We start from the raw sequence: 26474 nt of genomic DNA, 5'->3' as shown, positions 1-26474 counted from the left end.
GTGTGTGCATCAGCATTGCGCTGTTTAGTAAGAGATGCCACAGATCACAATCTGTCCTACTTTATAGAGCAGAGAAGCCCTGAACCCCACTTTCTGTGAAGAGTCGTGGACGTCCAACCATTTAGCGCTTAGTGGTATATTCGCTGTCCTCCTACCTCTTTCCGTAGATGCTCACGACAATAGCACGTGAACTTTCGACCAGCTTTGCGGTTTTCGAGATTCTCTTTCACTGGCTCTGAGTAATAATAATCTGCCCTATGACAAGGCGCCTATCTCAATGGATTTCTCCATTTGCATCTCATGTCTTCGGTAGGGTGATGTCCCATCCACGTCTGCTCTGCTTACATGCTTTTCTCACCGCGCCACGTGCCGGCAACGTCTCCATGAGGCATCCAACGTCTCGGTAGGCAGTGGTCATAATGTTTTGGCTTATCAGTGTACTTCGAAAGTAATTCGCTGAATACGAGTTCATTGAAATCAGGTGTGTTAGGTACGGGCCTGTTACTCATCAGTTACATGAAAATTTGTGCTGGACCGGGACTCGAAACCAGTTTCCTGCTTGTCGAGAGTGGTCGCACTAAGCAATCTGGCTACCCGTGCGCGCTCCGTCGACTAACCCAAACTTCTGTGACACACTATCTTCATCCCTATATCGTGATCCACGGAATGTATCAAGTTTGTTTCGATCTGAAGAGCATGCGTAGATAGCGGAAGTGGTTAAGGCAATCGCTCGCGATAAGCTGGAAATCTGGGTTTGAGTCCAAGTCCAAATCAAATTTTCATATGTGACTGCTGGGCAGTAGATGTATACCTAATGCAGCTGATGTCAATGAATTCACGTTCAGCGAATTAATGTCTGTATACCTAATGCAGCTGATGTCAATGAATTCACGTTCAGCGAATTAATGTCTGTATACCTGATGCAGCTGATGTCAATGAATTCACGTTCAGCGAATTCATGTCTGTATACCTAATGCAGTTGATGTCAATTAATTCACATTCTGAGAATTATCGTCGAATTATTTTGTACAGCTGTCGACCGTCAGCAGGCTATGTTCTTTAAGGCATTAAGCAATACTGTGACGAACGCTACTTTCTTTACTTAATGGTACTGATATTCCACACTGTCTGAAATGAGAATCTAATCGGGCTGTGGAGGGATTTATCCACCCTAAAACAAACCGACATGCGTCTTTCACAGTATGCCATTAGCATCACACCAACGCCACAGCTTCGTATCACGCCGTTCAGGGTTCCCTGCTCTCAAAAGTAGCCAGTTAGGTGCAGAAAAAGGCGAAGCTTCCTTATAAGGGAATGCTCTAGCCAGCCAGTGTTAGACGACAAAAACGTATTTATCAGTTTTGAATGAAAAACAGGCTCCCACAGTTGCCCTAATTATCTTTATTCTAAATCTTGACCATGGTTTCAGCTATAATAATATAGCCTCCTTCAGAATTCACAAGCTTATGATCGAAACAGGCTTACGTCTGTTGAAGTTATTTTATTTTATTGGTTTTGACGCAGTCGCTGGTCTAAGACGTTTCTCATTTTTGATAGCTTATGACTTCTGAAGAAGGCTATATTATTATAGTTGAAACCATGGCCAAGATTTAGAATTAACGTGGGCTGTTTTTCATTCGAGACAGCTTCGTAACGGCTACTGGTGTTGCTGCCATAATGGAAATAATGGCATTTATCAGTCTTTTCACGAACCTAGCTCGTGGGCACGGTACAATATTTGTCTCCAGCTTGTGTTTGTACCATACTGCACGACATTACAGTTTCCATGTACCGCATTACATCGCTGGAAAAATGTCTCTTAACAAATCAACATAGGGCCTATCAGCCGAAAACAGAAAAGAGTGCAGTCACGTGACACTATAGATCTTTCGGAAAGGAGGTAGTTTTTACCGTCCTGGTGACTACTGCGTCATTATAGATGCAGGAAAACTCGGATTGATGAAGTACATGGAAGAAAAAACACCATGTCGTTATCAAAGCAACCGCCCCAGCATTAATCTTACACTGTTTCGGCAGCTACTGAAAATCTATGGTTGTTCATCCGTTATACAACGACGTTAACCCTAGCAAGTTTTGAGTGCTGTTCAAGAAGGGTAGTCTAGCTACTGGCATAGTGCTTTGTCATCTGCTCTTTTCGACCATCATCAGTAGTAACACGACATGACATCACATACGCACTTTTAAGTCACGTACAGCTAATTGTTGGCATCGTTTCTGCAATGTCAAGGCAACATAACACCACTTCAGGTGGTTAATTGCTATTAATCATGACACGGTATCACGAAGCGTTTTGAGATGTGACTTTCTAAGGTGCTCTCTCCCAGCAATGAGACCAAGTGATTCTGAATTCCGCAGAAAGCATATTATTAAAAAAAAAAACTCCCATTTCTGAATACCAAACCAACGACCCCCAGACAAGATGCTGCCGTCGGTTTCTGAGGAAATGCCGCGTCTGCGCTTGTTAGAGGAAGCGGGAGGCGCGACGGTGAGCAGCCCTGCAGAACTCTGCCCCTTAAACGCCGCGAACATGCAACCCGCTCTGCGCAGGTGGCGAGCTGGAACTCCCGGGAGCAGACGTCAGTAATGTTAACTGAAGACGTGACCGTCTTGGCAGCACCGTCGTGCTGAAGCCCGAGAAACAGGGAGAGCAAGTAGCTACTAAAAACATAGCAGTACACTTACAAGAGTTGAGTGCTGCAACACTCTACACTTGTTTAATCCATATCCCCGGCACGGCACAACAATTGAACATTGACAGTCACTTTTCCTTGACAGCACTCTTCACACGCTATCACTATGACAGTATATTTTATTCGAAGTGTTATATGTGTGAATAAATATATCGTCTGAATAAGCCGCTGACCGCTTCGCTTCCTACGCTTAATTTATTTCTCAAAATCTAATGATCAGTCTCATTTGGATGTGGGGATTCGTTTTTTTATGCCGGTTTTAAAGCCGAATCAAACAGAACAAATTCTCTAATCTTTCCTTGGTAATATACGTGCTCCATTCTCTGCGATAAAAGATGTGGAATCTCCGCAAGGTTGGTATCTCTTCGTGTTGTTCATAATATCGCAGAGATATCGGCTTAATAACACATTTATCCAAGTCGCGAATAGTGCATGCTTTGCTTCTTCTTTGGGAGTGTTATTTAAAGCCCAACTCACTAAGCATTGCTTCTCCTCCTGCCATAATTTGCACTCCGTGCACTTACACATCTCTGGCATTTTGCCTGCACCGTCCCCCCCCCCCCCCCCCCCTTTTTCTGTCAGCACTGACACACCTTTCTTCTTTCCATTGTCAACAAATGGAATTACACAGTGAATCTTGAAATCTTCCAGGCGTAACGTGTGTTCCATGACGTTCCGAGATTGCACCTGGATGACGTCGACTACTTGTCATGATATTTCGGCTGACAGCTATTCACACATCTTCATCTTTTGGAGAGTGTAATGTACTGGAGATTGCTAGTTCACATAGCTAACTATATACCAAAAATTGGTGCGGAGACGCATGCGCAAAGGCGACTTCCGCACCCTCTTAGAATATTGCTCCACCTACTGCGCGCAGGCGCATGTGCAATGGTTATACTGCGTGCGCGTTCTCTGTCGGAAAGCGGACTCCCGGAATTAGATTTCAGGTGTCAAACTGGTAAAATACACTGTCGCTGAACGTGTCATTAGTCGTAAAACGTTTCCTCCCTGAAGACATTAAGGAAATCATCGGGTGCCATACCTTATCCAGTTGAAAGTCTCAATCAAGATTAATAAGATCTTTCGCCAACCGTATTTCCACTGATTCCTTACTAAATGAACACCAGAAGGATTTCGTCGAGGCCAAGATTTCCATGGAAGAATAATCCATGAAATGTCCTGCCAAGATACAATGTTCGGTTATGACTGACTTACTGGGATTCGAAAGGCGGGTATGGTGATCATGTTCAACACACCTTTCAATCACTGGTCGTGTTGCCCGACCAATGTAGTCTTTGCCCGACTCGCAAGGTAACCTGTCGATTTCAGACCTCCGTAGTCACAAATCGTCTTTTACGCAAACGAGAAGAGCGCAAGCCTCCGTAGGTAGGCGGAAGATTACTCTGACTTGATGTTTTCTTACGATTCTGCTTAATTTTGACGAAGTACTGTCGGCTCCGGGTAGAGGTACAAGACGACAGGCCATCTGTTTAGACGTTAAGATATAACTTCCATAGTAATGGAGGGAGTTACAGAGGTAATCAAACCAGTCAGCGGACTGATGACTTTAAAAAGAATCAGATCTGCACTGCTTTAAGAAGGAGTGACCACACTCAAGACTTCAATATCGAGAGGAGAACGTGCGGTTCAAGTTCAGGGCATTCCACCCATTCGCCGGCAGTATTTCTTCGTAATTAGGCGAACTCTTAAGGAAACATCAAGTCAAAGAATCTTCCGTCCACCCGAAATACTTGAGCTCTTCCCTGTTCAGCAAAGGATGATCTGGGATTACATAGTGTTGGAATCTGCAGACTACTTTGGCACTATGGGAGAGAATACATTGCTCGGACAACACACACAGTGAGTAAAAGCTGCGTTGAGTATAGTCGCCATATGCACTTTTTACAGACCAGTAAGTCAGCCATAGCCGAGCAGTGTAATTCCACAAGAAATACCATTTAATTTACCGCCACGGAAATGTTGACCTCGATGACATACTGCTGATATTCAGCTATTAAGGAATCGGTAAAAATACAATCGGCAGAAGATCTTAAGAAGGGAGTTCAGCAAGTAACGCAACACATTCTTTCTCTGGAAGCTGGTTGGTTTTATTCAGGGCTCAAATACTCCACACTGTTCCCCACCCTTTGGCTATAGCACCCTATTTTTCAATAAAACCTCGGTTCAATGTTACGACCTTACACCACCTTACTGGGCTGGCCTGTGTGCCCGCATGATGCAACTCTACTGTTCGAGGTCTGGGCCAACGTCTTGTTGCATCAATAACCTTATCATCCACACACTGCTTAACGCAGAGTACATTTTCCATTCGGACAAACAGACTGAAGTCGAAGGTGCGAGATCTGAGCTGTAAGATGGATGAGGGAGAAGTGTCCAATGAAGATTTGTGACCTCCTCTCAGGTGCAGGGATTTGTGTGAGTTGAGACGCCATGCTAAACCCGCAGGAAAGGTCAAGTAGTAGGAATTGTGGAAGGGGTCCAGAATGAGCGGCTGTCAGTTACACTCCAAACATAACTATTTAGTTGTCCAAACATTTCAGATCAACTTCTAAGCTTGACTATCGACAGCAAACGTCTTTAATTCTAAAACGGCTGAAGGCCCATGATATAATACAACTACCGTAATTCTTATAATCTTTTTGAGACAGAAGGCTCTAGGCTTTAACATCCAATCGTATTTAAGGCCAAGCGATGTAAGACTTGACTAGTCAGATAGATTAAGTTTTTTAAAGGGGCTGAAGGCCCATAAATTTTAAAACCACGTACTACAATAACCTTTCAATAGGCAGAAGGCCCAAGCTTTATGACTAATAATAAACTTTACTTCAAATGGCTGAAGGCCTTTGTTTAAAAAAAAACTGTAACCAGTTATCCAAAGCAGAAGGCCCAAAGTTTTTAACCTTAAATACTATTTAAGGTTAAAAAGTCTTACATCACTTGGGCTTAAATACTATTTAAGTGATGTAAGACTTGATAAGTAAGAATCGAGAATCTTAAAGCGGCTAATGGTCCATCATTTTAAGAACAACACAACTACAATAAATTTTCAACAGGTAAAGGCCCAAGCTTTATCTTAAGACAACGTGAGACTTGCACAATTTAGAATAACTGTGCCTCAGTGCGCGACCGACCAGCCGATCGATCGATCCAACCGCCAATGCCTATTGCCTGAGCAAACTTGAGCAGACTGGCGGCCTAACACACACTAGCACTCCGGACGACAGACAGACACTAACCGCCTCACCAATGCGGACGAGAGACAGACCCAGGCCGGCCGCGGTGGTCCAGCGGTTCTAGGCGCGCAGTCCGGAACCGCGCGACTGCTACGGTCGCAGGTTCGAATCCTGCCTCGGGCATGGATGTGTGTGATGTCCTTAGGTTAGTTAGGTTTAAGTAGTTCTAAGTTCTAGGGGACTGATGACCACAGCTGTTAAGTCCCATAGTGCTCAGAGCCATTCGACACACCCAGACTAACTTGGCTGACCAACTGCCCAGACTCGTCCAGACTGACAGACTGCCCCTGGCGAGCTTATCGCGCCCCTTACATGCACGTGAACAGGCAACCTTTCCCCTTTTCCATCAGAGGGAGACACCAAAGCTGCGATTGCCACAGCGGGGCCACCGCCAGAAACGGAGGGCGACTGTTTCACACTACGCGCGGAGTGCGGAGCCATCTTCAAAACAGCAAATTTTACCACGGCTCACGTTTGTCTGCCACTTCTCATAATACCAACATAATGCTGAAAGGCACATCTTTAACACCGGTAGATTTCTGCTACTTTGTGAGAACTACTTATAAGGAGTGTTCGCTATCTTCCAGTCAGCTGAACATGTTCATTATGACCGGATGTAGATTAATAATGAAATATGAATTACAGCTGTGGTGGTTTTTGTTAATACACCGAAACGCCACAGAAACTGGTATACGCATGCGTATTCAAATACAGAGATATGTAAACAGCAGAATATGGCGCTGCGGTCGGCAACGCCTGTATACGACACCAAGTGTCTGGCGCAATTTTTATATCGGTTACTGCTGCTACAATGGCAGGTTATCAAGATTTAAGTCAGTCTAAATGTGGTGTTCGTAATCTTATTCTCCGATACATCACCATTAAAATTCTCTGTCTTTGCACAAATTCTGAAAGCTTCGAGAGGCGCAAGATATATAAAAGAAAAAATATTACCTACCTTCAATTTATATTCTTGTTGTTGGCTCCACTTTTTGTGTCTAGGGGTACATTCTTGAAGCTGAAATTTTGATTTAACGACGTGGTTTCATGATGACTAAATAACTGATGAAGATTTACCTGTATATTTCTTGAATTTATTCTTTGTCACATTATTAAATATAACACCGTCCTTACATTTTACACTTTCAAAAACACCGATAATTGCATTGTTGTTGAAAAACTTAGAAAAACGCGTACTTACATCACAGGCATGCCCACTCTTATCTACTAACCTTCTGCAGTACTCACAATATTCAAAAGAGCTTACAAAGCAAAAGTATTTACAACCTTTCTTCACAAAAGAAGAATCTTCGCTAAAATATATCATTATTTTGTAAATGAGTCCAAAAATAAATTTTATAACTGGAGTTAGATTGTGCAATTAATAATATTAATTTTAAATATCATAGTATGAAGGCTTTCACGACCGGATGACATATCTTCTGGTAAACCTTCCGGGATGTAAGGTCGTAGTCCACGAAACTCTTCAGCTCCTAACGTTTCGTCCAGAGCTGCGCTGGGCATCTTCAGAGGGGTGTTTCTCCTCCGGTGAGTCTTGACGACTGACAGGTCGAACGTCTGAGAGCGACTTATATACCTTAGAAAGAGGGCGTGGCCAGAGTTACACGTGATATGCAGAGATAATCTTTGTCAGAGATAAAACTTAACTATCGATCGTAATCTCGTCACAGATAAAACTGTCTAGCAATTCTATAGTGCTACTGTCCAAATATCACTAAGTTTGATGGTCTCTTCTTTCCGATTAAAATTATCCCTATGTTTATATATTTCAATTGCTTCTCACCGGAGGAGAAACACCCCTCTGAAGATGTCCAGCGCAGCTCTGGACGAAACGTTAGGAGCTAAACAGTTTCATGGACCACGACCTTACATCCTGGAAGATTTACAAGAAGATATGTCATCCGGTCGTGAAAGCCTTCATACTATGATCAGAAGACTCTACGTGGAGCAATTCTCAAAATCAGTCAGACACCTGGAAATTTTACGTAAGAAGAGAGCGCATTTTATTTGTACTTTAACTTTCTTGTTGCGTTGTAGGGATTCGTGGACCATACCGAATTTTCTAAAGTTGGAGAGGATGTTCCAGACAGCCCGTGTTCATCGGATATATGATTATACAGAAGCAGCTCTAATTCGAGAGAGAATGCTTCATACAAGACGAGAGATGGATTCTGTTGACCATAAGTTACTGCAGCTACATTTATTCCTTGTTAGTAAGATACAGATAGACCTATGGAATAAAATAGATTGCCTTACATTTCGATCTATGGAAACCATGATGGAAACGACTACTAGAAGGCATAAGAAGAAGTTCGAAAAGTTACAAACTTATGCAGAATCTACAAATAATACAGTGATGTCCGAAACCGTTAGTAACAAGTCAGACAGAGTTGTATCTCAAGACGAAATTTCAGTTCTTGCAAAAGGAGGAAACTACGATATAATACCTCCGAAAGTTCCTGTTGAGGACATTATTGCAAATGTAGAAGCAGGTATACGTACTCTCCCCAAAGAAACTGCAAATGCAATTCGGATCGAAACCACCAGAGTATTATACCGCAGTAAACCTATGGAAAGTAATTTAACCAATGGCGAAAGAAAGGCTCTGAGAGATTTAAATGCAGATGAAGACATAGTGATTGTTCCTGCTGATAAAGGGAATGCTACTGTCGTTTTAAATACAGAGATTATCAAAGCAAAATTTTGAATCTTTTAACGTCAGGACAATACAAAAAACTTAAGAAAGATCCTACAGCCAGCGTACTACGGAAAACAAATAATCTGATAAAATCGGCCACTTCTATTCAAAAAGAAGAAAAAAGAGCTTGATTGAAGACTGAAGCTATGTGTCCTAGACTCTACGGCCTACCCAAGGTACATAAGAGGGAGCTTCCTTTGAGACCGATTGTTAGTGCTATGAATTCTCCCACGTATGAAATAGCAAGATATCTAGCAACTCGTTTACAACCATATATTGGAAAAACTGACTCATATATAAAGGACTCACGTCATTTTATAGAGAGAATTGAAGGTTTAATTCTGACTCCTGAAGATATTTTAGTAAGTTTTCTTGTAGTATCTTTATTTACTATGATTCCAGTTAACGAAGTTATGGATTTTATAACGGATATTTTTCCAGAAGATCTGACTGCTCTTTTCAGACATTGTCTTACTTCCAGTCAGTTCCAGTGGAATAATGAATTTTATGAGCAACTTAATGGTGTAGCAATGGGTAACCCATTGGGTTCTGCAGTAGCTAATTTCTACATGGAGAAATTCGAACAGTCAGCTTTGGAAAAAGCAGATAAGGAACCATCTCGCTGATATCGGCATGTAAACGATACATTTGTGGTCTGGCCACATGGTAGAGAAGCCTTAGACGAATTTTTTGATTACCTTAATAATATAAATCCAAGAATCCAGTTTACCATGGAGAGAGAAAATGACAACAAAATACCGATTTTGGATGTTTTAGTTATGAGACAGACAGATGGAAGATTGAAACAACAGATTTTTAGAAAAATAACGCACACAGACAGATACTTACATAAAAACTCTAACCACCACCCACAACAAAAGATAGATGAATTGCACAATTAATTGATTGCAGAAATCTCTCAGAACAATGTGTGTTGGTCAACTACCACCAATAGTTCACATTTTCCTGTGTCAGAGAGGGAGACACCACCTTTATGAGTATGCCTGCAACAGACCTGGCGTTCGCCGTGCCTAGCTGACGTGACGTCACCAACAAGCGCCGACGCCTTCCTTTGAGTCGGTGTTGTGTAGACCCATTTGCTGATGACACTATTCAGGTTAGTGAGGAATTGCTGCAAACTACTCAGCAAATCGCAAAGCTATGTGGACCTCGTTGGTAGAGCACGTTGACATGAAATTAAATAGTTGGCGGGCTAGGAATCTCCTGAAAAACCTGAGCGATGACCCAACGAAATCTAGAAACGTCATCGCAATAACAACAGACCAGATTGCAACACTGTTACTAATGAACGGGGGGTGGGGATAGAGGTCGGAGTACGCGGGAGCAACTGGAACGAACCCCAGGATGGGAGAACCATAACATCCGAGATCCTTGGATGAACTAGACTCTGCCATCTTCACCTTGAAATTGAACAAAGCTGCTGGTATCGATGACATAAAAGTAGAACAGATGGAAAAGTTCGGCCGTACCACTCTCCAATGGCTGCTTAGAATGTATAACGAATGTGTATCAAGGTTATATATTCCCAAGCTCTGTTGGAAAGCTCGTATGGTTGCACTACTTAAACCTGGTCAAGAACCAAACGACCCTAAAAACTACCGCCCAGTATCAGTGTTATGCCACTGTTTGAATGTCTTCGAGCGTCTTGTCCTTAACCGAATTAGAGGATTCCTCGAAGAAAAGTTCATCCATCAACAAGCTGGCTTTCGAACTAGAAAGTTGTGCTGCAGCCAGATACTGCACCTCACTCAACACATCGAATATGGTTTCAAACAGGGTAAGATAACAGGAGTTGCCTTTGTCGACCTAACAGCTGCATACGACACTATCAACCACAGGACGTTGCTGAGGAAAATTTACCAACTCACCGAGGGTTACCAGCTAACATTCCTTATTGGTGCTCACCTGAAGAACAGAAGATTCCTAGTCTCTCTCCATGGTAAGAAGAGCAGATGGCGCATACAAAAGAATGGCAGTGTGCTCTTCAATGTATACACTAATGACCAGCCCATAACAGAAAATTCCAGGCTTTTCATTTAAGCCGACGATAGCGCAGTGGCTGCTCAAGGAAAGACGTTTGAAGAAGTAGCAGAAAAGAAGAAGTAGAAAACAAGTTGACTTGGCTCCTACTGCAAATCATCTAAAGCCAAATCCCAACAAGGCTCAGGTGTGCACATTTCACTTGAAGAATAGAGACGCTCGGCGGGACTAAACGTTACATGGCAAGGCAAACTGCTGGAGCATCGTTCAGCATCAGTATATCTGGGTGTTACCCTTGACTGAACTCTGTCTTTCAAGAAACATTTCCATAACAGCAGGCTGAAAGTTAGTTCACGAAATAACATTTTGAGGAAGCTCACATCCACCGCCTGGGGAGCAAGACTTCCCGTCCTGAAAATTTCGGCTCTGCTTTGTGTATGTCCGCTGTATAGTATGCTTCACCTGTGTGGAATGCATCCACCCACACCAAACAGGTTGATATTGGAATCAATGAGACCGTCCGAATCTTGTTAGAATAGCTCTCCCGACTATTAGAAGGGCTGTTGTGCTGATGTAGAGAGGGCTAAGAAAACGTATGATCTCCGACATCCATTGCACGATCATCAGGCTGTAGTCTGTCGACTGAAGTCGAGAAAGAGCTTCATCGCCAGAACTTAACCACCAGAGGGAACACCAGAATCTAACCGCATCACAAGGTGGAAGAGCAAGCTACCACCTAATATCCCTGTAAAGGAAGAGCTAGCTCCAGGAAACGACTTGCCCTACCCTATTTGTAGATCGCTCAATCGTCTTAGGGTGGGCGTTCCTCTATACAACACCAACATGCGAAAATGGGGCATTCTTCCAGCCGATGCGAGTGCGGAACAATACAATACCCGGCCCACCTGGTAATTCGTCCTCAACTTGAACAACCCTCCACAACATAGGACCTGATCGAGGGAACCAACAAGGCCATCGAAGTTGCTACCTTCTGGAAATGCTGACCGGACACGGAAATGAATGAAAGGTTCCGACGGACTTGGGCAATTCCAGCAGGACAATGCAACACTCCCACATACAGAATTGCTACAGAGTGGCTCCAGGAACACTCTTCTGAGTTTGAACACTTCCGCTTGAGCATATCTGCAATGCCTTGCAATGTGCTGTAGAGAAGAAATCTCCCCCTCGTACTCTTACAGATTGATGAAGAGCCCTGCAGGATTCAGGGTGTCAATAACCCCAGCACTACTTCCGTCATTAGTTGAGCCCATGCCACGGCGTGTTGCGGCACTTCTGCTTATTAGCAGGGGCCCTGCACGATATTGGGTAGGTGTGCCAGTTTCAGTGTGTTTACATCGTTCAGCTGTGGAGCACAATAGAATGTATGGCAACATCGATGGGCTCATGATCGCGGCCGAACAGGCCGAATACGCAAAAGGCACCGACCGACCGCCATATCATCCTCATTCTATAGACATCATTCGATATGGATACGGAGAGGCATGTAGCCAGCACGCTACTCTCCCGGCCGCTTTCAGTTTTCATGACTGGAGCCGCTATTTCTCAGTCAATTAGCTCCTCAATTAGCTTAGCAAGGGCTGAGAGCACTCCTTCACCAACAGCGCTTGGCAAACCCGCACCGTCCCCCATCCAAGTGCTAGCCAAGTCCGGCGGCGCTTAATGTACAGGGTGTTTCAAAAATGACCGGTATATTTGAAACGGCAATACAAACTAAACGAGCACCGATAGAAATACACCGTTTGTTTTAATATGCTTGGGACAACAGTACATTTTCAGGCAGACAAACTTCCGAAATTACAGTAGTTACAATTGTCAACAACAGATGGCGCTGCGGTCTGGGAAACTCTATAGTACGATATTTTCCGCATATACACCATGCGTAGCAATAATATGGCGTAGTCTCTGAATGAAATTACCCGAAACCTTAGAGAACGTGTCTGGCGGAATGGCTTCACATGCAGATGAGATGTACTGCTTCAGCTGTTCAATTGTTTCTGGATTCTGGCGGTACACCTGGTCTTTCAAGTGTCCCCACAGAAAGAAGTCACAGGGGTTCATGTCTGGGGAATAGGGAGGCCAATCCACGCCGCCTCCTGTATGTTTCGGATAGCCCAAAGCAATCACACGATCATCGAAATATTCATTCAGGAAATTAAAGACGTCGGCCGTGCGATGTGGCCGGGCACCATCTTGCATAAACCACGAGGTGTTTGCAGTGTCGTCTAAGGCAGTTTGTACCGCCACAAATTCACGAAGAATGTCCAGATAGCGTGATGCAGTAATCGTTTCGGATCTGAAAAATGGGCCAATGATTCCTTTGGAAGAATTGGCGGCCCAGACCAGTACTTATTGAGGATGCAGGGACGATGGGACTGCAACATGGAGCTTTTCGGTTCCCCATATGCGTCAGTTCTGTTTATTGACGAAGCCGTCCAGGTAAAAATAAGCTTCGTCAGTAAACCAAATGCTGCCCACATGCATATCGCCGTCATCAATCCTGTGCGCTATATCGTTAGCGAATGTCTCTCGTGTAGCAATGGTAGCGGCGCTGAGGGGTTGCCGCGTTTGAATTTTGTATGGACAGAGGTGTAAACTCTGGCGCATGAGACGATACATGAAGTTGGCGTCATTTGGAACGCAGCTGCAACACGACGAACGGAAGCCCGAGGCCGCTGTTGAATCACCTGCTGCACTAGCTGCGCGATGCCCTCTGTGGTTGCCGTACGCGGTCGCCCTACCTTACCAGCACGTTCATCCGTCATGTTCCCAGTCCGTTGAAATTTTTCAAACAGATCCTTTATTGTATCGCTTTTCGGTCCTTTGGTTACATTTCCTAATCTAATTCCCTCAGCATCACCTGACTTAATTGGACTACATTCTATTATCCTCGTTTTACTTTTGTTGATGTTCATCTTGTATCCTCCTTTCAAGACACTATCCATTCCGTTCAACTGCTCTTCCAAGTGCTTTGCTGTCTCTTACAGAATTACAATGTCATCGGCGAACCTCAAAGCTTTTATTTCTTCTCCATACATTTTAATAACTACTCCGAATTTTTCTTTTATTTCCTTCACTGCTTGCTCAATATACAGATTGAATAACATCGGGGAGAGACTACAACCCTGTCTCATTCCCTTCACAACCACTGCTTCCCTTTCATGTCCCTCGACTCTTGTAACTGCCATCTGGTTTCTGTACAAGTTGCAAATAGCCTTTCGCTCCCTGTATTTTACCCCTTCCAGCTTCAGAATTTGAAATAGAGTATTCCAATCAACATTGTCAAAAGCTTTCTCTAAGTCTACAAATGCTAGAAACGTAGGTTTGCCCTTTCTTAATCTAGCTTCTAAGGTAAGTCGTAGGGACAGTATTGCCTCACGTGTTCCAACATTTCTACGGAATCCAAACTGATCTTCCCCGAGGTCGGCTTCTACTAGTTTTTTCATTCGTCTGTAAAGAATTCGCGTTCGTATTTTCCAGCTGTGACTTATTAAACTGATAGTTCGGTAATTTTCACATCTGTCGACACCTGCTTTCTTTGGGAGTGGAGTTATTATATTCTTTTTGAAGTCTGAGGGTATTTCGCCTGTCTCATACATCTTGCTCACCAGATGGAAGAATTTTGTCAGGACTGGCTCTACCAAGGCCGTCTTAACCATACAGTAAAGCTGCATGCCCTGGGGAAAAATTACGGCCGTAGTTCCCCCTTGCTTTCAGCCGTTCGCAGTACCAGCAGAGCAAGGCCGTTTTGGTTATTGCTACAAGGCCAGATCAGTCAATCATCCAGACTGTTGCCCTTGCAACTACTGAAAAGGTTGCTGCCCCTCTTCAGGAACCATACGTTTGTCTGGCCTCTCAGCAGATACCTCTCCGTTGTGGTACCTACAGTACGGCTATCTGTTTCGCTGAGGCACGCAAGCCTCCCCACCAACGGCAAGGTCCATTGTTCATGGGGGGGGGGGGGGGGGGGCTACACTAACTTAATGACCATTAGAATGTTCCTGTTGCATATTTCCACTTAGAAATCAGTCCAAGGATGGAGCTGGACCGTCAATAGCGATCTTACCCTACGTTGTTTACCTCCTACATACGGAGGGAAATTTGCGCAGATCTGCCAGAAGTTAGTATGTGGAAGCATGTAGTGCAGTTGATGTCATTTGGTCGCTTGTTGCATGCTGTCTTCATGGTGTTGGGGTTTTAATTTCCAATATTGTGAAACTGTTTGACATAATGTTCGTTAACTTTCAGCAAGCTGGCGCTCGGCGACCATTAACCCTCTGCACGGAACATTCTTTTTTCATCAGTTAAGTGCAACTACGGCCCTTCAGACCAGTATAATTTTGTTAGCCATTTACACGCTTTATAATAGGTTTCAATTACCAGGATTTTTAAAGAAGTAATTACAGCTTAATAGACTTTATTGTTCAAAAATGTTCAGACGTGAGTCAATTCCTAAGGGAACAAACTGCTGAGGTCATCGGTCCCTAGACTTACACGCTAAGAACAACACACACACCCATGCCGGAGGGAGTACTTATTCAAAGGACTTGATACTTGAAATGGTTTGTTTAAGATGAATTAATTGTTTAATTTTTTTCTTTATTTTTTTTTTTTTTTTTTTTGGTTTAACTGCTTGTTATTCTTTTCGTTTGTTTTATTATTCAATATCTGGTGATAATAATTTTTGTTCTAGATTTTCTTTTGATCATAAGGGTTATTGTATTTCGTTTGGTGTAATTGGTTTATTGTTTGTGGCTGTTTTTGGTGATAGTCTTTTGTCTTGGTTAATTTTTCCTATTCCTCATGTGATTGCTTTACCTTATTATTTAAAGCTTTTAACTATTACAGTAGTTGTTTTAGGTGCTTATTTAGTTTATCTTATTTCTAAGTTTGATTTTTCTCATAATTTATTTTCTTTAAGTATAGTTTCTTTTGTTAGATTTGCTGGTTCTATATGATTTATAGCTTTTCTTTCAACTCCGGCGGGAGGGGCCGCGCAATCCGTGACATGGCGCCTTAAACCGCACGGCCTCTCCGAGCGGAACTTTATTGTTCAATTCATATTCCTTTATTAGTGAAAATCGTTCTGATTGCTAGTGGAATACATGTAGCGGTACTGTTGTTGCTAATATTGTAGGCTACACAACTATCAGAGATGGTAATATGGACCAAATCGAGAAAAAATGTTTGATAAACATGTGCTCTAAAATACATACCTTAAGAGATAAGAGCGTTTGTTCGGTTGAGGAAATATGTTGCACGCACAAGCGAAGAAGAACAAGTGATCATAGTCACTGAGGTACGCATTTTATAACCCGTGTTTACCAGACACTTTTTCTTGTCTTGGTCCATACAACCACCTCTGATAGCCTACAATCTTAGCTACAACAGTACCGGTACATGTATTCCACTGTACCAGAATGCATTTCGCTTGTTTAACTGTCTATTCGTTCGATTCCGAACCAAGAATCCTTACCTCAAATTGATACATTTATCCTTCTCCATCAACCCTGAGAGTTTATAACGTCGTCACGGGATCACCCTGTGTATGCATACATTTACAGGCACCTGAACCTATAACTTTGTCGCTCTGTAGCGTCGTTGAATGACGTTTCCGGACGTGGATTTCTATTCAAAATGTTACTTACTCACTCTCCTCTACAAGTCCTAGAAGTTTGTAAGGGGAATTCTCGAACAAAAAGTGTGGTAACTACATACATAAAAACGTTCCTAGCATCGTAACATAACTTTAGTCCCTAATTTGTGTTCCTTGAAATATATTTTGTGTTTTATATGTGTAGGAACACAGATTAGGAATTTGTGTTCCTTGAAATGTATTTTGTACATACAGGAGCACAAATTAGGTCCTAACATTATTTTATCAAGTTAGAAACATTTTTGCTCAGGTAATTACAACACTTTAATCGAAAGAAAGTAAAAGTGCATAGAGATATCACTACGGAAAAATCGTAAAATAAAAAGAAACAGAAAAAACAACACGTAAGTAAGTGGAAAACTGCATAAAATAAAAAACAATTTAGACGAAAAATGACACTGTCCTTGAGAATATCAGGAGTAAAATGGGAGTCCTCAAACGTCTTCAGGGCTGGGCTGAAAATTTGTCACGGAGCCTTGGAGTGTAGGCGTTTTAAGTTTTATAATTGAGCCGTACGTGGCTAGTTTTCCCAGCATTATCTATTTTACACCCTGTTTTTCTAACGTACTTTCACCTCACTACGTTAATTTATAGACTCCTGGAAATGGAAAAAAGAACACAATAACACCGGTGTGTCAGACCCACCATACTTGCTCCGGACACTGCGAGAGAGCTGTACAAGCAATGATCACACGCACGGCACAGCGGACACACCAGGCACCGCGGTGTTGGCCGTCGAATGGCGCTAGCTGCGCAGCATTTGTGCACCGCCGCCGTCAGTGTCAGCCAGTTTGCCGCGGCATACGGAGCTCCATCGCAGTCTTTAACACTGGTAGCATGCCGCGACAGCGTGGACGTGAATCGTATGTGTAGTTGACGGACTTTGAGCGAGGGCGTATAGTGGGCACGCGGGAGGCCGGGTGGACCTACTGCCGAATTGCTCAACACGTGGGGCGTGAGGTCTCCACAGTACATCGATGTTGTCGCCAGTGGTCGGCGGAAGGTGCACGTGCCCGTCGACCTGGGACCGGACCGCAGCGACGCACGGATGCACGCCAAGACCGTAGGATCCTACGCAGTGCCGTAGGGGACCGCACCGCCACTTCCCAGCAAATTAGGGACACTGTTGCTCCTGGGGTATCGGCGAGCACCATTCGCAACCGTCTCCATGAAGCTGGGCTACGGTCCCGCACACCGTTACGCCGTCTTCCGCTCACGCCCCAACATCGTGCAGCCCGCCTCCAGTGGTGTCGCGACAGGCGTGAATGGAGGGACTAAAGGAGACGTGTCGTCTTCAGCGATGAGAGTAGCTTCTGCCTTGGTGCTAATGATGGTCGTATGCGTGTTTGGCGCCGTGCAGGTGAGCGCCACAATCAGGACTGCATACGACCGAGGCATACATGCCCAACACCCAGCATCATGGTGTGGGGAGCGATCTCCTACACTGGCCGTACACCTCTGGTGATCGTCGAGGGGACACTGAATAGTGCACGGTACATCCAAACCGTCATCGAACCCATCGTTCTACCATTCCTAGTTCCTAGACCGGCAAGGGAACTTGCTGTTCCAACAGGACAATGCATGTCCGCATGTATCCCGTGCCACCCAACGTGCTCTAGAAGGTGTAAGTCAACTACCCTGCCCAGTAAGATCTCCGGACCTGTCCCCCATTGAGCACGTTTGGGACTGGATGAAGCGTCGTCTCACGCGGTCTGCACGTCCAGCACGAACGCTGGTCCAACTGAGGCGCCAGGTGGAAATGGCATGGGAAGCCGTTCCACAGGACTACATCCAGCATCTCTACGATCGTCTCCATGGGAGAATAGCAACCTGCATTGCTGCGAAAGGTGGATATACACTGTACTAGTGCCGACATTGTGCATGCTCTGTTGCCTGTGTCTATGTGCCTGTGGTTCTGTCAGTGTGATCATGTGATGTATCTGACCCGAGGAATGTGTCAATAAAGTTTCCCCTTCCTATGACAATGATTTCACGGTGTTCTGATTTCAATTTCCAGGAGTGTATTAAACTCTTTAACAGTATTAAGAGGGTTTCTTTTCTACTATAGAAAGTTACATTACAATTTTCTCGTTTTTTTTTTCAGTTTTTGTCTTTGTTCACTCTCAGTTCACTTTCTATCTTTGCCTATTTTTTTCTTGTTATAGCTTTCATTTCTTAAGAAACACATTACAGCAAAGCCTCCAGTTCCTGGATACTTCTCATTTATAATGTCCTTTAACCTTACAAAAGCTTTTGGAGTATGATAAACGAAACTGGCGTGGAATTGTTGAAATTCTCTTTCCATTTTCAGAGGGAATTCTATAAAACTTTCAGTTGGCAGCATTGAAGATCCTCCTAATGGATAGAGTTCTCAAAAATTTCTTCCACCTCTGAAGCAATCTCTTCAACTTCCTTGTTCTTGCATTGACTTTCCTGCAGACAACAAGTGTCTTCCTTCTCAGAAGATGACTGTATGCAAAGTATTAGCATTTAAAATACCAAATTCTTCCTTATTCTTGCACGTGCTATCCGATAGTCACAGAAACAGCCTTGAATCACTTTTTGAACCTGTTTTACTTTCAGTAACTCAGCGCTACAGCGACAGAGACGTTCCTGTAAATGTGCGTTCTATTGTCTAAGGTCTTTCTTTTCTGGTTCCATAATATCTAATTGTTGCCATAAGTACGCACTGCCGCGTTCAAGCAGTGATTATTTTCACTGTTAATGTTTTGTCTGGAAGTAATTTCTTCGTTAGTTGGTAACACATTCACCCGTAAAATGTCGTCTATTTCTTTACGGTATAGCATCATTATTGTGCTCAAATATTTTTCTCATTATTAGGCTCATTACTACGCCCTATATCACCTCTGAAGTATGGTTGATTTAGAGTTGAACAGTTTCAGCCTTCAACTTGGGTTCGAAGGAATATTCAGCAGTTCACTTTTCAAATTCCTTTCATAATCCGAATCTGTGAAATATATTGAGCAAACACAAGCATTCAAATGAAAACGAATCTGCAAATTTACAAGCGTTTTTCATTTCGTCTCACTATTTTTCGGAAATTTATGAAATTTAATTCCTAACTTACTCATTTGTCGACTGCAGTTTGTACAACTGCTGACGGCGCAGAAAATCATTATTTTTTACTTAAAAACGTACTCTAAAAAATTCTCTCAATAATAATGCGCGCAGCGTAACTCTGTACTCACTCGCCAATCAAGAGTAAAAATTCACTCTGCCGTAAACAGCTTTGTTTTCGTTCGTAACCGCAATTACAATACAATGCGTTATGGCAATTGCGTGCTACTGAGCGCTACTTGGTTCCTTGCTACAACGCATTCACCTTGTGAATCGTAACGTGCATTTTAGTGGCCCTGATACAGAGGTTAACGGTTTGCCAGACCACTAAGAAACTTACCTTATAGGGAACACCGGTTGAGACCCAGCATGTGTCGGAAAGGAGGTAATAGGTGAGAATGTGCTTCAGAGATCCGGACGCTGATGGAGCTTACCCGCTGTCAGAGGGTAGTATTGAGACCCTCTTAGAGGTGGTGCGAGGAGGGCGACAATCTGCGCGCTCTGCGGCCCGAACTCGTAACTACACTCCTGGAAATTGAAATCAGAACACCGTGAATTCATTGTCCCAGGAAGGGGAAACTTTATTGACACATTCCTGGGGTCAGATACATCACATGATCACACTGACAGAACCACAGGCACATAGACGCAGGCAACAGAGCATGCACAATGTCGGCACTAGTACAGTGTATATCCACCTTTCGCAGCAATGCACGCTGCTATTCTCCCATGGAGACGATCGTAGAGATGCTGGATGTAGTCCTGTGGAACGGCTTGCCATGCCATTTCCACCTGGCGCCTCAGTTGGACCAGCGTTCGTGCTGCACGTGCAGACCGCGTGAGACGACGCTTCATCCAGTCCCAAACATGCTCAATGGGGGACAGATCCGGAGATCTTGCTGGCCAGGGTAATTGACTTACACCTTCTAGAGCACGTTGGGTGGCACGGGATACGTGCGGACGTGCACTGTCCTGTTGGAATAGCAAGTTCCCTTGCCGGTCTAGGAACTAGGAATGGTAGAACGATGGGTTCGATGACGGTTTGGATGTACCGTGATCTATTCAGTGTCCCCTCGACGATCACCAGAGGTGTACGGCCAGTGTAGGAGATCGCTCCCCACACCACGATGCCGGGTGTTGGGCATGTGTGCCTCGGTCGTATGCAGTCCTGATTGTGGCGCTCACGTGCACGGCGCCAAACACGCATACGACCATCATTGGCACCAAGGCAGAAGCGACTCTCATCGCTGAAGACGACACGTCTCCATTCGTCCCTCCATTCACGCTTGTTGCGACACCACTGGAGGCGGGCTGCACGATGTTGGGGCGTGAGCGGAAGACGGCGTAACGGTGTGCGGGACCGTAGCCCAGCTTCATGGAGACGGTTGCGAATGGTCCTCACCGATACCCCAGGAGCAACAGTGTCCCTAATTTGCTGGGAAGTGGCGGTGCGGTCCCCTACGGCACTGCGTAGGATCCTACGGTCTTGGCGTGCATCCGGGCGTCGCTGCGGTCCGGTCCCAGGTCGACGGGCACGTGCACCTTCCGCCGACCACTGGCGACAACATCGATGTACTGTGGAGACCTCACGCCCCACGTGTTGAGCAATTCGGCGGTACGTCCACCCGGCCTCCCGCATGCCCACTATACGCCCTCGCTCAAAGTCCGTCAACTGCACATACGGTTCACGTCCACGCTGTCGCGGCATGCTACCAGTGTTAAAGACTGCGATGGAGCTCCGTATGCCACGGCAAACTGGCTGACACTGACGGCGGCGGTGCACAAATGCTGCGCAGCTAGCGCCATTCGACGGCCAACACCGCGGTTCCTGGTGTGTCCGCGGTGCCGTGCGTGTGATCATTGCTTGTACAGCTCTCTCGCAGTGTCCGGAGCAAGTATGGTGGGTCTGACACACCGGTGTCAATGTGTTCTTTTTTCCATTTCCAGGAGTGTATATCGGTCCCTCAGGCCGTTGCGTAGAGTGTTAAAAGCCAGCTGGTGTGTGAGAAGAGCTACTATCTAATTGGCACCCAACGAGGCGTTGACAAGGAACCGCTGGAGTGTGCGGTGGCCAAAGGCCAATGATGTTTATGGCACTCTACACCCCTCATGTCCTCTACCACGCAGCCACAATATTGGCTGCTAGCGGCAAGAGTGGGAGGGACTGGAGGTATGCAATGCTGAGCACAGCATGAGGCTACGGAATGTAGTATCTGCTTAGTCGATGAGTAACTCGCAACAGTGCTGCAGTGTTAGTGGTGTTGATACAAAGCAGACCAATAGAAAATATAAACGAAGTAAAGATTCCATTATACCTACAAGAGTTACCGAAGCTGACATATTCTCATAAAGAAAACCAAGGAATTTCGCAAAATGTAAAAGAAGTGGCAGATGAAATATTAGCGTTTCTGCAAGATCAGTCAGTAGAATGTGTGGTTCCATATACGCTTGACTGTGCGAACAATGTCCATCAAGAGTATAGTGGTGACGATAAGTGATTCACAAGTGAAAGTGATACTGAAACAGGTATCAAGTCATGTACTGCATCATCCTTGTCGGACAGAGTCACAAATACCGCCTCCAGTGAAACGTAGTCAAGAGCAATCTTTGTTCAACGAGCGGGTACTACACATGCTTACGTACCTGGAAGATCATCTGCAGCGTAGTAAAAAATTAAAAAATAAAAAAATAATTATGGACAGATTTCGAAGAAGTCCACAGCAATATGACCATGTAGTGCATAAGAAAACTACGGATGTTCAAGGGAGTACAGGGCACACTTGTTACAGAAACGTATTTGCGAGTTCCAAGGATGCTCAGTACAATTTACTGTATGTGCATGATAATGTCCTACTGCGTTACGCCCGTCAAATTGCGGGCAACATAGATTAAAGTGATTTCAAGGGAAGCAGAGAATGGTTGCGTAACTATAAACAATGCTGCTGTATTGGAAAACGTGCGATAACGAAATTTCAAACCACCGTCAACTTGAAACATTGCAAACTGTGGAATCAGTTCGAAAAGTAGTAGATGAGATAAACAAACTTATCCAGTCGTTCAGTAAGGAATTTGTTTTGAACTTCGGCAAATAGGTATTTGAAGAGGAAACGCATGTATCACCTGAAACCACTGGAAAAATTCAGCCTCTCGATGTCTCTTTTTTCCATGCTTATAAAATATGTTATTGCATTGTCTGCAGCTATGCCCTAAAGGATAGCCAGTTTCTGATAAGTTACACGACACAGACTGTTTCGTATTCGGTTTTATGCCAGCACATTCCATCAGTTCCCATTGCCCCGTTACACCAATATGAATCCATATGCGTTCTTTAAGAATGAGCACCTAGCTAAATGTCCTGCACGGTTTGTTACTTACCTTTGAAGTTGATGGTGCAAACGTTTGTAGTCACTGTGGTGCGCCAGTTTTCATTCGGTGTTCATAGTGCAAGTTAATGGTTTGTTTTGAACATTTCTGAAATGTCGACAAAGTTCACTTTCTGAACTGTAATGCAGAAGGTTGATCTCTCTGCCTCCCGGACACTCATTTTCTGTCGCCCTCCTGATTCACATGATGAGCAATTAGCAGCTATTATCCAGGGCGACTTTTTCAACCGGGTATAGACGCTAGGGATTAATCGATGAGAGGATACGGACCAAGAGAGGTCTAATGAACTTGTGCCCAGAAATGCATGGTGTCCATGCTAGAGACCATTTATTCAAGCACACATTGCTACAGAGACTGCGTTGTAATATGCTCTTTACCATGCAGCCAGAGTTACAGTGTGTGTTGAAAATGGTTTCCATGTGCCTCAATGGATGCGTATACGCCCCGTAGCATGTTCTCTCTCACACGTTCACGTCAGCAAAGCTGCATTCAGCCAAGCTGCATCCGAACAGTGTCAGATGCAGCATGAATATGCTGCTCCAGTGTCTACAGATCTGGAATGTGCTCTGCATACCCGGTGCTTGAGATAGCTCCATAACAAGAAATCGGGCGGGTTGAGAGCCGGTGAACAAGCAGTGCATCCAAATGGACCACCTCGCCCGATCCATGGAGCAGGGAAGACACGATTGACAAGCATCCGGACGTTACAGAAGCACCATCATGTGGGAACCACATAACCCTTTAAATCATCAATGACACTCCTTCCAGCAGGAGAGACAGAGTCATAAGAAAGAAACGCCGACAGTTCCGGCCTTCAACGAGAACTGGTCCCAAAATACGGTCGCCATTTACCCTGGCCCACACATGCTGGGTGCGCCGATACTGATGACTCGCTGTCACCATACCATGGGGGTTCTGTTATGAAAGTTGAAGATACTACTCCACATAAAAGTGGGCTGGTTTAAATTGCTCTGACCACTATGGAACTTAACATCTGGGTTCATCAGTCTCCGAGACTTAAAACTACGTAAACCTAATTAACCTAAGGACATCATACACATATATGCCCGAGGCGGGCGACTATAGCAGCAGCGCGATTCCGGACTGAAGCGCCTAGAACCGCTCGACCACAACGGCCGGCTAAAGTGGACTCATATGTGAGTTGGATGGATGACAGAAATCCTGGAATCATCGTTGCCTGGTTAAGAAACCAGTGACCAAACTGCTCCCAATGTGTAAAATTTGTCGCTATTATGTCCTACATACGCTGTAAGTGCTAGGGCCAACTGTCTGTACTGACAAAGCGGTCCCCTTCTACAGGGTTCATCACATTTTCCTCCAAGTCTAGTATCCAAACATTTCGGGTACGTCATTCATGATTTACCTGCCTGAAACGATCCTGTCTCACACAATTGGGGGAACATTGTCTCAAACATTGAATGCTGTGGATGCTGTCGGCAGGGATAGGTCTCCACATACTGCCTTGCTGCGCATCGCCTTTCCGTAAGTGAACGCCTTTCCGTAAGCAAACACCAAATCGACAGGCTCTCACGATTTGAATACGGAACCATGGAGTACAACGCTGTATAACATCCACTACAAGCCGAGTTAGCAAGAGAAGTAAATCGGACACACCATCACCAATTACTGCGGCAGGAGTCGGCGCTAGCAGATGACATATAAGAAAGAGTAGCACCCTCTAGGGAGAAGCCTCGCATACTGTAACAGTGGCTGCATGGTACAGCGTGTATTAGGCCCAGTTTCAGTAACGAAGTGTGACTGAATAAATGGTCTATAGCATGGAAACCATGAATTTTCGGTGTCTGCTCATCGATCAGTCCATGGAGTTTGTACACGGTGAAAAAAATCACGCTGCGTTTTTTTTCGTCATAATTGTTTTTAATTTATTTATTTATTTATTTATCGTTCCGCGGGACCAAATTAAGGACAAGTCGCCATGGTCATTGAACGAGTCAATACAAGAAATTATAACACGATAGTAGAAACATGAAATGAAATACAAGAAACGTATTCAGGCGACAATTTGTAAGTTTAAATAAAGAAAATCAACAATGTAACACTGGAATTTGCTTAATTTTTCAGCTCTTCTGGGGGCTCCTCGACAGGCAAGAAGGAGTGAGCCATTAGGAAACTCTTCAGTTTAGACTTAAAAGTGTTTCGGCTACTGCTAAGATTTTTGAGTGCTTGTGGTAGCTTATTGAAAATGGATGCAGCAGAATAGTGCGCTCCTTTCTGCACAAGAGTCAAGGAAGTGCATTCCACATGCAGATTTGATTTCTGCCTAGTATTAACTGAGTGAAAGCTGCTAACTCTTGGAAATAAGCTAATGTTGCTAATAACAAACGACATTAAATACTGTGAGGGCAATGTCAGAATTCCCAGACTATTGAATAGGGGTCGACAAGAGATTCTCGAACTTACACCACATATAGCTCTAACAGCCCGTTTTTGAGCCAAAAATACCCTTTTTGAATCAGAAGAATTACCACAAAAAGAACCATATGACATAAGCGTATGAAAATATGCGAAGTAGACTACTTTTCGTGATGTACTGTCACTTATTTCAGATACTATTCTAATGCTAAATAAAGCAGCATTTAGTTTCTGAACAAGATCCTGAATATGGGCTTTCCGCAACAGCTTACTATCTATCCGAACGCCTAGGAACTTGAACTGTACCGTCTCGCTTATAATATGCCCATTCTGTCTGATCAAAATATCAGTTCTTGTTGAATTGTGAGTTAGAAACTGTAAAAACTGAGTGTGTGACAACACTTTAAAATGAGGGTCTCTAAAGACTGAACTTGGGACCTGGCACTCAAGGGATTCTCGACAAACAAGAAGGAGTGAGCCACGAGGAAACTCTTCACACCCTGAGCGCTCCGCAGCTCCAATGCCAGTTGCATAGGGTTAAAATCCAGATGATACGAGTGAAGGGTAACTATCTAACTAGCACCCAGAGGAGGGGCAAGGAGTAGTAGGTTGTGGAGGTATGACGCACGCATAATAGCCTGCCCACGGGAATATGTGTACGTGCGGAGGACACGCCATCCGCTTTAAGCTGCAGCCGCAGCCGCGACAGCGCGAGGGCGGGCCTTTGCCGGCATTATCCATTAGCCGGCGCTAACAGCCGCCGTGTAGACGGCCCCGCTCCCCTGGGTCGGCCGCAGCTACTAGCCCCCCCTTCCCCCCCCCCCCCACCCCCACCCCCTGCCGCTGTGCTGCGGCCGCCACGATCGCCGCTTTGGCCGTCGCCGCCGTAAAAGCGGCCTCCGTGCGCCCCGGCAGTCTGATTGTGTCAGTGTGGCCAGCAGCGTGTGTCCGCATTCCCCCAGCAGGCGCCATAAACTGGCCGTGGGCGCCCTCAAAGTACCTGACGCTCCTTCGCCTTTCGATGTGATCGCGTTCGCTTTTAACGAGGCCTTTTAACCGCCCCGCGTTTCCGGCCCAGCGGAGGAGGCGACATTGCCGGTCCGTGTCGTTACTCTGCGCCTGCCGTGCCCTGCTGCTTGTCGATAGCGCCGGGAGGTGTAAACGGTGTACTGGAAGACAAACTTCGCAGCAAGCTCCGGAGCTCACTGTGTTTCTGCCACAAATTGTAGCATGCAATTTCAGTGTCAATAACCTCC

The sequence above is a fragment of the Schistocerca gregaria genome, chromosome 2, assembly GCF_023897955.1.
Source record: "Schistocerca gregaria isolate iqSchGreg1 chromosome 2, iqSchGreg1.2, whole genome shotgun sequence".
NCBI lineage: Eukaryota > Metazoa > Arthropoda > Insecta > Orthoptera > Acrididae > Schistocerca > Schistocerca gregaria.
The sequence above is the reverse complement of the archived record's forward strand: the minus strand, read 5'-3'. Positions refer to the sequence as shown.